A 14889-nucleotide genomic window follows, 5' to 3' on the forward strand; every position below is an offset into this window, starting at 1 on the left:
TTTTAGAGGGGTGAGCACTCCCCTGCAGATATGTCAAAATTGGGAAAACATGTAGTTTGAAAATAAAATAATTTACCCTTAAAAGAAATTAATATGAACTCCATGATGCCTGAAGGTTACATTGGGAATAAACTTTTTTACATATTTTTGAGTCTGCTTTTTTGCCTTTTGCCTTTTTGGCTCCCAAGAATAAGTGTGAGCTGATAATTAGGTTTTCACCATTAGGGATAGCATTTGGCTGCCATCGCTTAACCAAATGCAGGTTTATTTTTCTCCCATAACAAATCCAGAGAGAGAGAAACCAGGGCTGGTGACGTGATCCCAGGATATCATCCATTACCAGTCTCCTCCTTTTCTGAAGCATCTTAAGCATGCTGTGGTTCTTAGGGATCCCCAGGACCTAGAGCTTGTTCTAGGCAGGAAGATGGGAAAGGGTGAAAGGCAAAAGGCATGAATTAGCTGAGTCCTTTTTGTGAGATGACTAGTAACTTTCCTGTGGTGTATTTCCACTGACATCCTACTGGCCAGAACTGTAGCACCTGGGCACTCCCAGTATTAGGCATCCCAGGAAATTAGATTGCGTTGGTTGTTTTTTTAACAGCTTTATTGAGATGTAATTCACACCTCGCCCACTTAAAGTGTATAATTCAGTGATTTTTAGTATATTCACAAAGTTGTACAATCATCACCACAATCTAGTGAATTTTGGTGATAAAATCAACTAGAACTAAAAAGAAACCCCATGCTCATTAGTAGTCACTCCTGATTCCACTCAATCCCCCTCCCCACCCAGCCCTAAGCAACCACTAATATGCTTTCTGACTCTATAGATTTGTCTATTCTGGACCTTTCATATAAATGGAATCATACAATATGTGTCCTTTTGTGTCTGGCGTCTTGAACTTAGCATAAGGTTTTCAGTGACCATGTTGTAGCACGAATCAGTACTTCATTCTTTTTTATTGCTGAAAAATATTCCATGGTATGGATATATACTGTTCATTCATCAGTTGATGCACATTTGAGGAAATTGAGTTTTTAGTTGACCACTTTCTTGCCCTGAACAAAATTGGGCTTCCATCAGTAAGGAAGGGGGGATAGCTTTTGGTGGACCACTAGCAATGTGTGCCCCTGTGCAGAAATGGACAGGAATCTGGCCTCCTTCAGCAGTATATATATATACATTTATTTATTTTATTTATTCATTTTTTTGACCATTAAGGGGATCGCAACCCTCAGCACGGTGTTTTCTGCACCACGTTCAGCCAGTGAGTGCACCGGCTATCCCTACATAGGATCCGAACCCGCGGCCTTGGTGCCACCAGTGCCACACTCTCCCAAGTGAACCACAGGGCCAGCTAGCCCTAGCAGTATATTTAATGCCTCAAAAATTCTGTCAGATGTGAGAGGAAGTACAGTGATTGTGAAGAGTGTGTGGATGGAGGGGGCGCCCAGGCAGCGTGGTTTTTAGGTTGGCGAGCACTGCCATTATTTGAGGAGCAAGCCTGGTAGAACTATACTGCTTAATCTTTTGGCCTCTAATCATTGTCCAGAAAGCCTTACTATTCCATTGTGATTGCTGCTACTTTGGCGTCTGGCCCTACTATTTTCCCTCAATCCGTAATTCTGCCACCACTTCATACATTCGAGCTTGCAGAGATATTTATGTTCTTCTCGGTGTTTGGCATGCAGAATCTACCACCCAGTGACTTTCTCTAGCTTCATGATCTGACTGTCTAGGGCCTTTGGAGGTAAGCCAGAGATTGGCTATATGTCTCCATTCAAAGTCTTATTAAAAGACCTTAAACAAACATTTATTTAATGATACGTGAATTTATTAGACTAGATTTTATATGCCTTTAGATAATATTTGCACTCATATAAGGTTTGTTAATTTTTGAATTGACACTATTTGGTCACAGCATTACTTAAAATACATCTAAAGAGCACTTTAGAAGTTGCCTGCATAACTTAAAGAGCAGGCTGCTGTGCTGGAGACTCTAGAGGACTCGAGGAGGAGTTGCTTGTGGTCCTGCCTCCAGAAAATCACCGGAGTTAATATTCTGAATAAAGTCCCTCTAGCCCTGACTTGGCGCAAGCCAGAATGGCCTGACCATAATCTCTTCATCAGGAAGTGCAGTGCTCTGTAAATTTGTGTTTAAGTTTTGTGTTGGAATCTCTAGGCAGCGTCCCTCTGGCCTTTGCTCTCCTGCCCCCGCCCCCTAAAAGACCCACGGTTGACTTAGCTGGCAGGAGAGGGGTGGCTTTATTTGACCCAAAAGGCATTGTTGGTCAGCAGACTCTTGTCCTGTGGTAAGTACTCTCTTGGGTCCTTCTCACCTTTTCTGGGAAGGCAGGAAAAGGAGGAGACAGGGGCCGGGCACTGCTGGGCTCTGTGGAAACCTGGCTTGGCTCCACCCTGAGGGGCTCCCCTTCACCCCCTTCCTCTCCGGACCTCTTCCCGTCCTCTAGCACCCATTTGTTGCCAGCCTCACTGTCTGGCTCATGTGCCATATGTCCCTCTTACAGGAACTTCATTCCCTTTCCACAGGATGTGACACTTCAAGTACATTTGGACAATATAATAAGACTTAAAAGTAGATTTAAAGATCATTTTTTTCCACAGCCACCTCAGTTTAGCATCGCATTTTGGAGATGAAATATGGGTAACCTAACTTTTATTTTACAAATAAGGAAACCGAATTCAGTATCACTTCCCAGACACAAGACAGGAAATAGGCTTTCTCATGTTGGTATGTTTTAGGAGGTGGGCGTTCTTTTCCAGGAAGGGAAATTAATTTATTGGAGTAGTCACTAACTCTCCAATAGTGGGCATTTTAATATATATCTGTCGAATGAGTGAAAGCTGATCTTTATTTTTTTAGATCTGTGGGCAGTTTGGTATTATTGGAGCACCATGTTCAAGGCAGAGAGTAGCAGAGAGAAGATTAAAGGGGTAAATTGCAGATGTGCTGTAAAGCCACATTAATGTGGCTGCATGACCAGTGCTGGGGCTCCATGACATCGACGTGCCCGCATCTGGAAGGGCAAGAACAGAAGTGGAAAGCAAGTGATTTCCTTCCAGGTAAGTGACAGAGATGTTGTACACATCACTTCTGCTCACATTCCGTTGGTCAGAACATAGGCACCAGGCTGCAAGGACGTCTGGGAAATGGGTCTGGCTGGGCAACCATGTACCCAAATAAACCCTATTACTATGGAAGAAGAGGAGAATGGATTTGGGGTCCAGCTAGCAGTCTTCCACAGAAGAGAAGGCTGACTGGGATTGGTCAAGGATTGGAGTTTTTCTAGACAGATGTGCGGACAGCAGTGCAAGAGAGTTTAGGGTATTGGTGAGAGGTAGTTCCAGTGGCCGGCCACCAGCTGCAGAGAGGCAGGGTGGTTAGGCCAGGATATTGAAGGCCTGGAAGCCTGGAGCTTGGGAGGTGGTGGAGTAGTTGTGGGACTAAGGAAGGAAGTGGTTGGAATGGGATTAGTGGTCTGTGGCTAGAGTAGAATCTGGGTTAAAGTCTAGAGGTGGCTTAGTTCTGGGAGATGACAAGACTTCTGGTGGAGCCGTGGTTTGGGAGATCGAGGTGGAGGTTTCCAGAGCTGAGGCAGGCAGAGAGCGTGTGGTGTTCCTGCACAGTGGTCAGCCTTCCCATCTCAGCACACAGCGCCCCTCACCATCTGCCCCATGGCTCTCTCCCTCCCCACACACCTTCCTCTCTGCCCACCATGCTGTCAGTTGCCCTTATGCACACCCCATGTGCCTGCACACATACTCGCTCTCTTCACAGAATGTGGCACCACGCCCCACTTCCCGCCAGTCCAGGCAATTCCCCTCAGGTGCAAAACCCACCTCCCAAGAGGCTGTTCTTGACCCCTAGCCTCTTACAGTCTCCTCTTTGTTTCCGTCTGACCCCTAGCCAGCTTCTTCCTCTGCCTATTTATAGTTTTAACTTTACATATGGCCAGTTTGGGCCTTTCTAGACCCCTACATATACACTACATATCTGCTGTTACCTGTCAGTTGCTTTGCTTATTTTCATATCAAAATTCCCAAGATAGGTGATCTCATTGGCCCAGTCATCTCATCTTTTCATGCCAGACCATAGCTAGCCTCTGCATGAGCTTCCATCAGCTGGTCAGGGCACGTGCAGGAGGACAGAAGTACAGACAGCCCCAGACAGCCTTCCTCAAGGACCTAATAAAACCTAGGGAGCCCAAGCACATGGCGAGGGCATTTCAGAGACACATGGTAAGCCTTGCAGGGGCGGTAGCCCCCTGTTCTAAGGGGCAGCTGCATGAGCCACCACCCGTGGGATGGGAGTGCCACTAGGATTTGCGCGTGTAATAACTGGACACGCATGGCCATCTGTCCATCTGAGTGGTGCCCATCGCTTCTGTCCTTGAGTTTGGTTTCCTAGTTGGCCTGTGGTGTGGTGACAGCATCTCTGAACCTCATGCCATCCCAGTCCCAGGTGTGACTGCAGGCTTGCACACACCCTGGAGTTGAGTCTCATCCTGAGAGTGAGGAAGCTACCTGTGGCATCAACTGGACTCAGCCAGCCTTTCACCCTCCATTCCCCCTCCCCTGCTTTTATTATTAAAACTTTTATTTGCAAAACCAATCCTTTTTATCCAAGAATCTGTTTCTTGGAAAACAAATATTCCATTTCCCAGAGATTAAAACCAAAAATGCCTATCATGTGGAAAACATCATCACATTAGGTCAAGAAGGGGATTTCTCTTCTCAGGTTGGTGAAAAGGGGCTGGCCAGGCCTCCGGGGCGACTGGTTGCTCCCAGGGCAGGAGTTGGGAGAAGTTGGGGGGCTGGGCCTGAAGTGGTCCCACCAGGGTGGACCTCACACAGCCTCCCCAGAACTGGACTCAGACTTTGGCCCTGAATCTCTCAGGAAAGTCCCTGCAGAGACAGGACCTGAGAAGTGGCTCCTCTCACGCTCCCATCGGTTCATCCAGAGGCACTGTTCACCCTCCATCCCCTCAGGAAGACAGACATCAGCTCTCTTCCCTGAGGGCTTCCCAGGCTTGGCGTCTAGTGCACCTCACTGGGAAGTCTCCCGTCCAGATGGTGACATCCAGTGCCACTCTGAGAGACCAGCCTCGTCCCTCTCTTCCTCTCACCCCCTACTCAATCCGCTGCTTCTGCACTGTCTGTGCGCCTCCTCTTCTCCACGCTGCACCACCGCCCCGCCGGTCCAGGCCCGCAGCACTCGTGCCTGGAGGGCTACGACCCCTTCCTCACGGGCTGCCCCCACCCCAGCCTCCCCGACTCCAAGCCACTCTCCTCACAGCTGCCTGTGCCATCCTGTGACAGGGGGATCCTGCTGACCAAGGCCTGTCTGGGTCATCACAGTGGACAAGTACAGCACAGCTGGAGACCCCCACAAGCCTGCGCAGGGACTCCAGGAGCAACTGCACAGGGACTGTCATCTCCCTGCCCTGCAAATTGTGGGTGAGAGGAAGCCTCAGGAAACAAACCAAGGCCAGGATGGCTACACTAGATAGAAGGGCTCGCTGGGCTGGGGACTGTGGGGAACAGTCTCAGAAGAGAAGCTGCCACTAGCTGGGTGGTCACCTCTGGGGCTCAAGGTCTCCAGGGCTCAGGAAAAAGGAGAGCTGACCCCGCCTAACCTCAGGCTCATCTTCTAAGCAGCAGGCTCGGCCGGGGCCCTCTTGACTTTGTGCTTTTGACTTTCCAGTTGGTGTCCCCATCTGTCATCACTGTCCTCCTCCTCATCTCCTCCCTCACTCACTGACCCCACCTGACCCCTCTTCCTCAGCTTTAACCTTAATCCTCCTTGTCTGATCTGCCCCTTCCACCTGCCCTGTCTGTCTCAGCTCTAGTCAGTGGCTCCCCTTCTTTCTCAAGAAGGTCCACCCGGGGATCCTGGGACAGCCTCCCCTTTTTCAGAAGGGCTTTCTCATCTCACTCTGCCTCCTGTGAACACTGCTGTCCTTTTCCACCCTGGGCCACGAGTTCCATCCTGCTCTCCACTCAGTGTCTCCCTGCCTGTAAGAGCACACCACAGCAAAGAGGCACTTTGTAAAACAGCTTTCAGCAGAATGCTAGCCATAAAGAAGTCTTTTTGTAACCTTGGCTCACAGCATAGCTCGTGGGAAAATGCTAAAGGACTTAGTGCCCAGGAAGAACAAGATAATAAAAGCTAATCAGGAACTTAGTGTCACATTCTTCCTTTGGAGTCACAGCTGTCTGGGAACAAGACAGCATCCAGCTTATGGGAGCCACATAACACCTGCGTTCCAAGGATGAATGAAAGAATTACAGAACTGGATGAAAGAGTTACAGTACTGGCCCTGAGATAAACAAAGCCTGGAACCTGCAAAATTTCACATAGCAGCTTTCTGATGGGACTAACTGCCCCCTGTTGTTTCCCACACTCTTCCCTTTATTCCTGGAGAAAGAGTGTCCATACTTGGTTGCCAGTTGCGTGCCTAGAAGAGTTGAGGGCCCAACCACCCCTGGTTCACCCCTTGGGTTGCTCAGGGTGTCAGTGTCCCCTGACCTGGGACCAGTATCCTTACTTTCTGGGGCTGCTCCCTCTGCAGGCCCCAGACTCCACGGCTGCCAGATTCACTGGCTTTTTCTGTCATCCTGACCCTGCCGACCACATCACCCTGCTTGAAACTCTCTCTTCCTTCAACACTTCCCTCTTGGGGCTTTTCTTCCCCTCACCGTCTGCACAGGCTTCCATCTCTCTCCTACTCCCCCAAATGTAGGGGGTTCCTGCGGTTCCTATCCCAATCTTCTCCCTCCGCAGCTGTCCCTCAGTGATTCCATTTGTGCTCAGATACCTGCTCTGTTCCCAACACCTCCCACACCTGGCTCTCTGGTCCAGGACCTTCTGGACTTCTCCTCCTGGACATATCCCCCCAGCTGATGTCACACAGCCATATCAACCCTAACATGGTCACTACGAAACTCATCCTCCCCCTTCTCAGCCCTCCACCAGGGCCACCCAGTGGGCAACCTTCACTCCTTGTGTTGTGGTTCTTCCTGTGTCATCCAGGGACATGACTTGTCTCTCTGACAAGCCCTATCCAGCCCCCCATCCTTCTGAGAATGTCTGCAAGGTTGATGGGCCACTCCCTCTAATTCCCTCTGCTCTCTCCTCAAGACTTTGGCAAAAGCATGTACTATTTGGGCCTCCTGATCCCATTTTCTCCCAGTGCTATATTGGCTGCCAGAATTACTTTTTCTGTTTTGAATATCACTCAAGCATTTATTTCAAACCTTCTGAGAAATCGTTATGAGAAATGGTTTCCTTCCGTAAGTATAGATGCATAGAATCACGTGAACAAAGCCGTGTGTTTTATGGTCTACTATACTGTAAGCTCCCCAGGCAAAGAAGGACCACTCCACCCTCTGCTCTGCAACTTCCTCTTGCATTTAGGGTTTATTCATATAATAATTTCTTGGAGCAAAAGAATGATTTTACTGATCAAATAAAGGTAATCCTACCACTTCCCACTGAGAAATAGTCACCTAAGGAATTCATTATTCCAAGAGTTTCTATTGGCAGAAAAAAAAACCTAGACGTATTCAAAAGGACTAGAGAAAGTTACGTTAGAGATCGAGCTGGTTTCTAAGACATACACTGCCAAAAGAAACAGAGAGATGGACTTACCTTAATGTTAACCTACATGTAAGACGGCTATGTGTAGAAAGTTTTTACGTAAACCCCACTGAGGTAGTCCTTTCTCACAGCTATGTCCCTAAGGCATTGTGCAGGGTCTGGCTCATATGTTTGTTTATTTTTCCACCCACATTTATGCATGTACATGATCCAGCCAGAGTCCCCAGAGTTGCTTTTCTAGCAGTGGTAACAGCTTCAGCCCAATGTCCCTGACCTCTGGACTCAGACCCGAGACCACAGGGCGCCTGCTGGTGTTGGGCTGCAGCCTGTAGCCATGAGCCACTAAGGAAATGATCCATGACCTATACATCACCAACTTCCTTCTCTAATTCACCAGCACAAACATCCCCTGGAATGTCTTGAAGAGCTGATACTGTTGGCTGACCTACCATGACAGGTCAGCTGCTATGGTCACTTCATGACAAATGACCTGTCCTTACTGTTTCCTACTCCAGGAATTAGCTTCGTTTTTTTTTTTTTTTTTTTAAGTCTTAAAAAAAGTTGTAGTGAAATTAGAAAGTGCACAGTTCCTTCATTACAAATACATTTTCTCATCTAAGCACAGGGTACCAGGAAGTTGCCTTGAAATTATTTTTGAAGCTCTAAGAAAAATATATTTTTATAACTAGCATATTTGGTACAATAATCATTTGATTCAGTTCCTGTGGTCAGGGAGAAAATGCCAAGCTGGGGGAAAAGGATCAGAGCTTATTCTTGGGTTAATTAAACCCTAACAATAACAGAGAGAGAGAGAAAATATTTTTAAAGGCTAATATTTCCCCTTCCTGTTCTATCTTCCATGTCTCTTAACCTCTGTTTAATATTTTCCCTGTTTTTAACTTTCTGTGCTGCATTCTGGGTAGTTTTTTCTAACCTACCTTCTGATTCACCAATTATTTTTTTCAGTTGTGGCTCTTCTGCTGTTTAATGCATTTGGGTTTTTTAAGCTATGCTTTTCATTCCTAAGAGTTTTCTTTTAAGAATATCTTTTTACCTAAGTAGTTGCATATGTTTTCTATTGCATCTATTGTTTCTTTAATCATTATAAACATCCTTTTTAAAATAATCTAGGTTTGATGCAGATCAAGATGGTGAAATAGACAGTCCCAAGCATCACTCTCTCCCACATCAACCAATTTACAACTATTAAAAAGCAACGACAGTCAAGCTGAGACCACTAGTGCCCAGGGGAAGAGGAGGAGAGACCTACGGAGTTCATGAAGGTGGGAAAAGCCACAATGAGAGAAAGAAAGACCACTCCAACCATTTCGGGCTCCTGATCACCCTGAGGCTGGCCCTGGTGAGCCCACGGAGCAAGAGCTGGCAAAAGCTGCTGCTGCACCCTTTGTATGAAGTTGCCCAGAGGCTGCAGGTCAGACGAGGGCCTTGGTGGCCCCCAGGCCAGCAAGACCACTAACAGGGTTCCATGGACCCACATAAGAGCGAGCTGCCACAAATAACTGAAAAAAGGAGCCTCTCAGAGGCTGGTGAGTCATCGCAAGGGACTGGTGCACAGCCAGCACCAGGGGAAGTGTTTGGAATTTAGAGCGTGGGGGAGACGGGCCCACTGGGGGAACACTGGGGCACAGCAAGGACAGCTGATCTGCCTCTCCATCAGCACAGGACTACTCAGTGGAGACTGTTCAGGAACATAGAACTGCAGGGGATGCAGTTTACTGAAAAGACTCAGGCCCAGATCAGAGTTTCCACACAACCGAGGAGTACCAGATCTCACAAGACCCAGAAGTGTTTACAAGGTCAACAATTAAAACCTGTGCTGCACAAAAAGCCTTCCCCAGAGAATCAGCAGCAAAGCAGCAATTTAGCTCAACCACAGGACTCAAGTGCTGGTCCCCACAGGAAGTTTCCCCATATTACAAGTAAGCAGAGGACAATAAATTAGTTCTAGTGCAGAGTTTAAGTGGTGGGAACAGTGAATAATCCAACACAGAACTGAAAGAAAAAACAAAAAACCCACAGATCAGAGACAAAGTTCTGATATTAACCAGTAAAGGTCTAACACCACCAAAGAACACCTGTAACACCTAGAAGGACAGGAAGCCCTGTGGGCTCCCAAACCTCAGCCTTCCCCCCACCACCAACATCCGCATCCAGCCTGGTGATGACCACCAGGCCGCCACCAGAAGCACCCCAGGCTCTTGAGCTGGGGCAGTGGGGAACTGAAGGACTGGAAGCCCCCCAGACTCCCAAGCTTCAGCCATGCCCCCCTGAAATCTGCATCCAACCCAGCCACGACCAAGCCACCACCAGAAGCCCTCTGGGCTCCCCTGCTGGAATGAGGGGGGTGCCATGGACCTTGACCACACCCCCCCTCCTACTCCCACCCTTTCCCCTCTCCCCACTCTCCCAACTGCTCCAGAACAACATCTTAGAATGTAAAAAAATAATATATATATATTTTAAAATGAGATGCATGCAAATATCAAAAATAAAGTAAAATAATCTAGATCTGTTTATTATTCTGTATCTTGAAATTCCTGGAAGTCTAAAACTGCTCATACTTTTGCTGATTCTCATTCATGGTGGCTTCTTTTCTCACGTGGTCCATAAGATTGGACTGTAACCTCGTGTTCTTCCTGGCATTTGTCAAAATCCCATGGGGCCTGGGTTGAGCATATGAGTGTACTTCAAAAAGTTTGTGGAAAATAGAATTACAGAATACAAATCTTTCCATGAAGTTTTTGAAGTACCCTCATACGTGCCTCCAGATAGGTTTTGCATTTACTCACAAGGGGAGTAACCAACCCAGTGCCACTTTTAAAGCTAGTTTTTCAGCTAGTAGGTTCCCTGAACCATGTCCACATGGTTAGTATAAGTTCAAATTCCAGCCCATGTGACTACCCACCTATGATTATTAGTTCTCAGGGGAGACTTTTTCCTGATCACCAGAGCCCAGGCCAAAAGAGACACATGTCCTTGTCTCCCTTTGCCAAGGATGGATTATTTTTCCTAGTCCCTCCTTTCATTGAGAATGTAACTCTTGTTGCAGTGACTTTAACTTTTTGATGACTTTCACCCTTTCCATCTTTGCCTTTCTCAAACCTCCAATCATTTGATCTCACCATTTTTCATATCTATTTATGCTTCTCTTTTCTTTCCACCTTGATCAGCTTTTGTCCCTCTCAATATTCACTTTATTGCAAATACTTTCAACTCTTTCATGTCTCCATCTCTTATAAATACTCAGCTGGCAAATTCCATTCCTGGAAAACCCAGTTGTCTGCTGTCTCTGTGCCAGTCTGTGTGTGCAGATTCACATCTCTGGAGAAACTCACACACACACAGGCTGCTGTTTTCACTTTTAATTCAAGACCTGAAACTTCAAATTGGCCCTTAGTTTTATTAGGTAATTTCATTACACTTTATACCTTCTGACTCCTCAGACTTTCCTCACATCCCCCCCTCCCCTTCCTTGCTTTCAACCTTACCTTTTTATTCTGGAGAGTGAAGAAGACATCAAAAGGAAACTTCTTTGTCTTTTCTACCATCACAGCGATAAACCACCTGCACCTGCTTTTATCATTTCTGCCTTATCTCCTTCTAAAATGGGAAGGCATCCCTGGTCTTAGAAAGGCTAATCCCTTCATTTGTTTTCTAGACCTCACTCCTCTTGCCTTCTCAAGGACTGCTGTTTCCTTCTCTGTTAGATCAGTGGTCCTTAACCGTGAGTGATCATTAGAATCACCTGGCCCCCAGAGTTTCTGATTTAGTAGGTGTGGGGAAGATAGGATAATTTAGTCAGGCTCCCTTGGCTCAGGTCTGGTTGGGGGTCATGCAGCACATTTCTTTGTAAACAGTGGGTGGAGTTAGTGCACATGTGCACCCATGTCTCTTTTTAGTTAATTGCTATTGTGTGTTCTGCAGTTTGTGATGCAGGCTGGCTGGCAGAGAGCTCCTGTCTAAAAACAGAGCATGTTTACTCTGCTGGCAGCTGCTCAGTTTCAGTTTTTTCTTTGGACTTTGCTGGTAGCAGTTGAGTTTTTGAGTTTCTCCTTTGTACTGCCAAGCTCATAGTGTTGTGTGTGCTGAATAAAGACTATTCCTTCTTCAACCAAGGTTTCAAGGACATTTCTGTCCTGTTACCTAGCTTGTAGACCTGCGTGTGAAGGGTTTGTGAACAGGCTCGAGGGGTCTGTGAGCACCACACCCAGCCCTAGCTCTACAGTAGGTCTGGGATGGGGCCTGAGAATTTGCATTTCTAACAAGTTCCAGCTGATGCTGATGCTGTTGGTTTAGAGATCACATATTAAGAACAATTGCTTTATTACAGTGGTTGTGAAACTTTGCTGCACTTTGGAATAGCCTGGGAGAGTTTTTTTAAAAAACATCTCAAGATGCCCTGCCACAACCCTGAACAATTAAATCAGAATTTTGTGCATCAGTATTTTTGAAGTTTCCTAGATAATTCCAGTGTGCAACCAAGCTTGAGAACAAATGTAATAATTCTAGTAGACAGGTTCATAATCCAGATACAGAGTTTGACCAGCTGTTAAGCTTAACATATATGTTAATATATAATATTAAAAAACAGTATATGAGATATATACAATGTATATATGTTATATACAAGACACCAAATTATCAATTTTTTTGAGATACCGCTAAAGTAGTGTTTAGAAATTTGTAGCATTGAATACATATATTAGAAAATGAAAAAGCTCTAAAATTAGTAACCTAAGCTTCTCCACTAAGAAATTGTAAAAAGAAGAGCAAATTAAGCCTAACACAAGAAGAAAGGAATAATAAAATTTGAGTAGAAATCAACAAAATTAAAAACAGTAAAATAATAGACAAAGTCAACACAATCAAAAGCTGGTTATTAGAAAAGATCAATACAGTATAACAAAGAAAAGTTTATATTAGAAGGCCATAATTGGCTCGACATTAGAAGATTTACTAATGTAATGCCACATTATCAACTTTTTTTTTCAATTGATTGTTTTTAATGTAAAATACTTTTATTTTTTGATGCTTTTTCTTTTTTGTTAATTGATTTTTAATTGTAAATATTTGTGGGATGCAGTTTGTTGCTTCCACATTATCAACTTAATGGAGAAAATCATACTATGAGGTATCAATACCTGCTAAACATAGTATTGGAGAAATTCAGTACCTATGCAAGATAAGAGTTCTTAGGGAACTAGTAAGAGAAAAACACTTTAACTTCCTACCAGAAATCCACTGCGAACATCATAGTTTGTGAGAAGACACTTAAAACACCCCCACGAGAGCCAGGACAACGATGCTGGACTCCACTTCTACCATTCCACGTTACATTATTGCTCATCCTACTAGAGCAGTGAGACATGAAGAAGAAGTAATATGGGGGCAGGGGGAGACAAACATGGTGATTATTTACAGATGATTTCATAATGTAGAAAGTGCAGGAGATGCATCTGACAAACTATGACAACTACGAAGAAAGAAAGAAACAAACAAAAAACTAAGGAAAGAGAACTTGTAAAGAGAACTTAACCAAATTACTAGCCTTCCAATAAGCCAATAATAACCAGGGTACCTGTTTTTTAAAAAAAAATTGTATAAAAATTGCTTTAAAAACAACCATATAATATACATCAGGAATAAACAAGTCAACAAATGTGCAAGACTTACACGAAAGCCTACCAAACTTTACTGACATTATCACAGCTATTAAAAAGCATCCCTGAAGAGGAAATGCAGATCGAAAGCACACTGAGATATCGTCTCTCCCCACTCAGGCTGGTTGTTATCAAAAAGACGGAGAATAACAGATGCTGGGAGGATGTGGAGAAAGGGCAAGCCTCCTACTCTGTTGGTGGGACGATAAATTAGTGCAGCCACTATGGAAAACGGTGTGGAGGTTCCTCAAACAACTGCAGATAGAACTGCCGTATGATCCAGCAATCCCACTGCTGGGTGTGTACCCAAAGGAATGGAAATTATTGTGTTGAAGGAAAGCCTGCACTCCCTTGTTTATCACAGATCTGTTTAGGGAACCAAACTAAATGTCCATCAGTGGACACCTGGATAAAGAAAACGTGGTATATGTACACAGTGGAATACTACCCAACCATTAAAAAGAATGAAATTCTGCCATTCACAGCAACGTGGATGAACTTGGAGAAAATGTGAAATAAGCCAGGCACAGAAAGAGAAACACTGCATGTCTCATAAATGGGAGGAAAGGAGGGGAGGGAGGGAGGGAGGGAGGGAGGGAGGGAGGAAGGAAGGAAGGAAGGAAGGAAGGAAGGAAGGAAGGAAGGAAGGAAGGAAGGAAGGAAGGAAGGAAGGAAGGAAAGAAGGAAGGAAAGAAAGAAAGAAGGGAGAGAGGGAGGGAGGGAAACAACAAACACAATAATATGTTGAACTTTAAAAAGAAGAGAACAGAACTGTGGTTATTAGAGAGGAGAAAAGAGGAAGGTTAGGGAGAAATCAGTTAAGGACACAGAATGTGTACATTTTGTAATGACAAATATGCCACTATCCTGATTTGATTATCACATATTGTACACAAATACTGATAGTCAACTCTGTACCCCACACATATATATAATTCATTAGGTTTCAATAAAAAAATACCAATTTTTTTTAAAAAAAGCAACCCTGAATAAATGAGGATATTGACTATTTTCCCTAGATGCAAGGGTCCAAAATTATAAACATGTCAATTCTTTCCAAATTAACTAATACATTTAATGCAGTTATACGCAAGGGCTTTAAAAAATAAACTTGGCAGGCTTATTCTAAAATTTATCTGGAAGAGAGAATGTGCAAGAATTGGCAAGAATATTTTGAAGACAACAGACATGATGGTGATGGTAGTATTGATGCTGGTGGTGGGGGTAAGGATTGGAAAAATACATCACTGGGACAGAGTTAAAGAGGCCAGAAATAGGCATTGTGAAAATGGGAAAATTATTTAAATGTGATTTTTTTAAAATGGGAAAACACTTCAGAAATTGTTGAAATATTGTCTATTTGGAGAAAAATTCAGTTAGAAACTTATCTTACAACTGCCTCAAAAGTTAATATTTGATGGATTAAATGTCAAGTATAAAAACGAAAAACGTAAATGTATTTGAAGAAGTAAGTTTAAAACTTTGGACTGGGGAAAGACTTATTATTAAGCAAGACACAAACTGCAAAGGCTTTATCAGCACCGCACTCTACCGAGTGAGCCACGGGCCGGCCCTAACTGCAAAGG

The 14889-nt window shown here is 44.7% G+C and overlaps 1 protein-coding gene across 1 annotated transcript in view; it reads left to right on the forward strand.

The window, feature by feature from the left end:
* RYK (receptor like tyrosine kinase) overlaps window positions 1–10060 on the forward strand; it is a 105467-nt gene extending 95407 nt beyond the window's left edge. The window contains exons 14-15 of the transcript XR_010024870.1: window positions 2886–3085; window positions 8754–10060. The gene's annotated coding sequence lies outside the window, so the exon portion shown is untranslated. The remainder of the gene's footprint in view (window positions 1–2885; window positions 3086–8753) is intronic.
* Window positions 10061–14889: the final 4829 nt, after the last annotated feature.

Source organism: Cynocephalus volans, chromosome 11 (genome assembly GCF_027409185.1).
Source record: "Cynocephalus volans isolate mCynVol1 chromosome 11, mCynVol1.pri, whole genome shotgun sequence".
Lineage (NCBI taxonomy): Eukaryota > Metazoa > Chordata > Mammalia > Dermoptera > Cynocephalidae > Cynocephalus > Cynocephalus volans.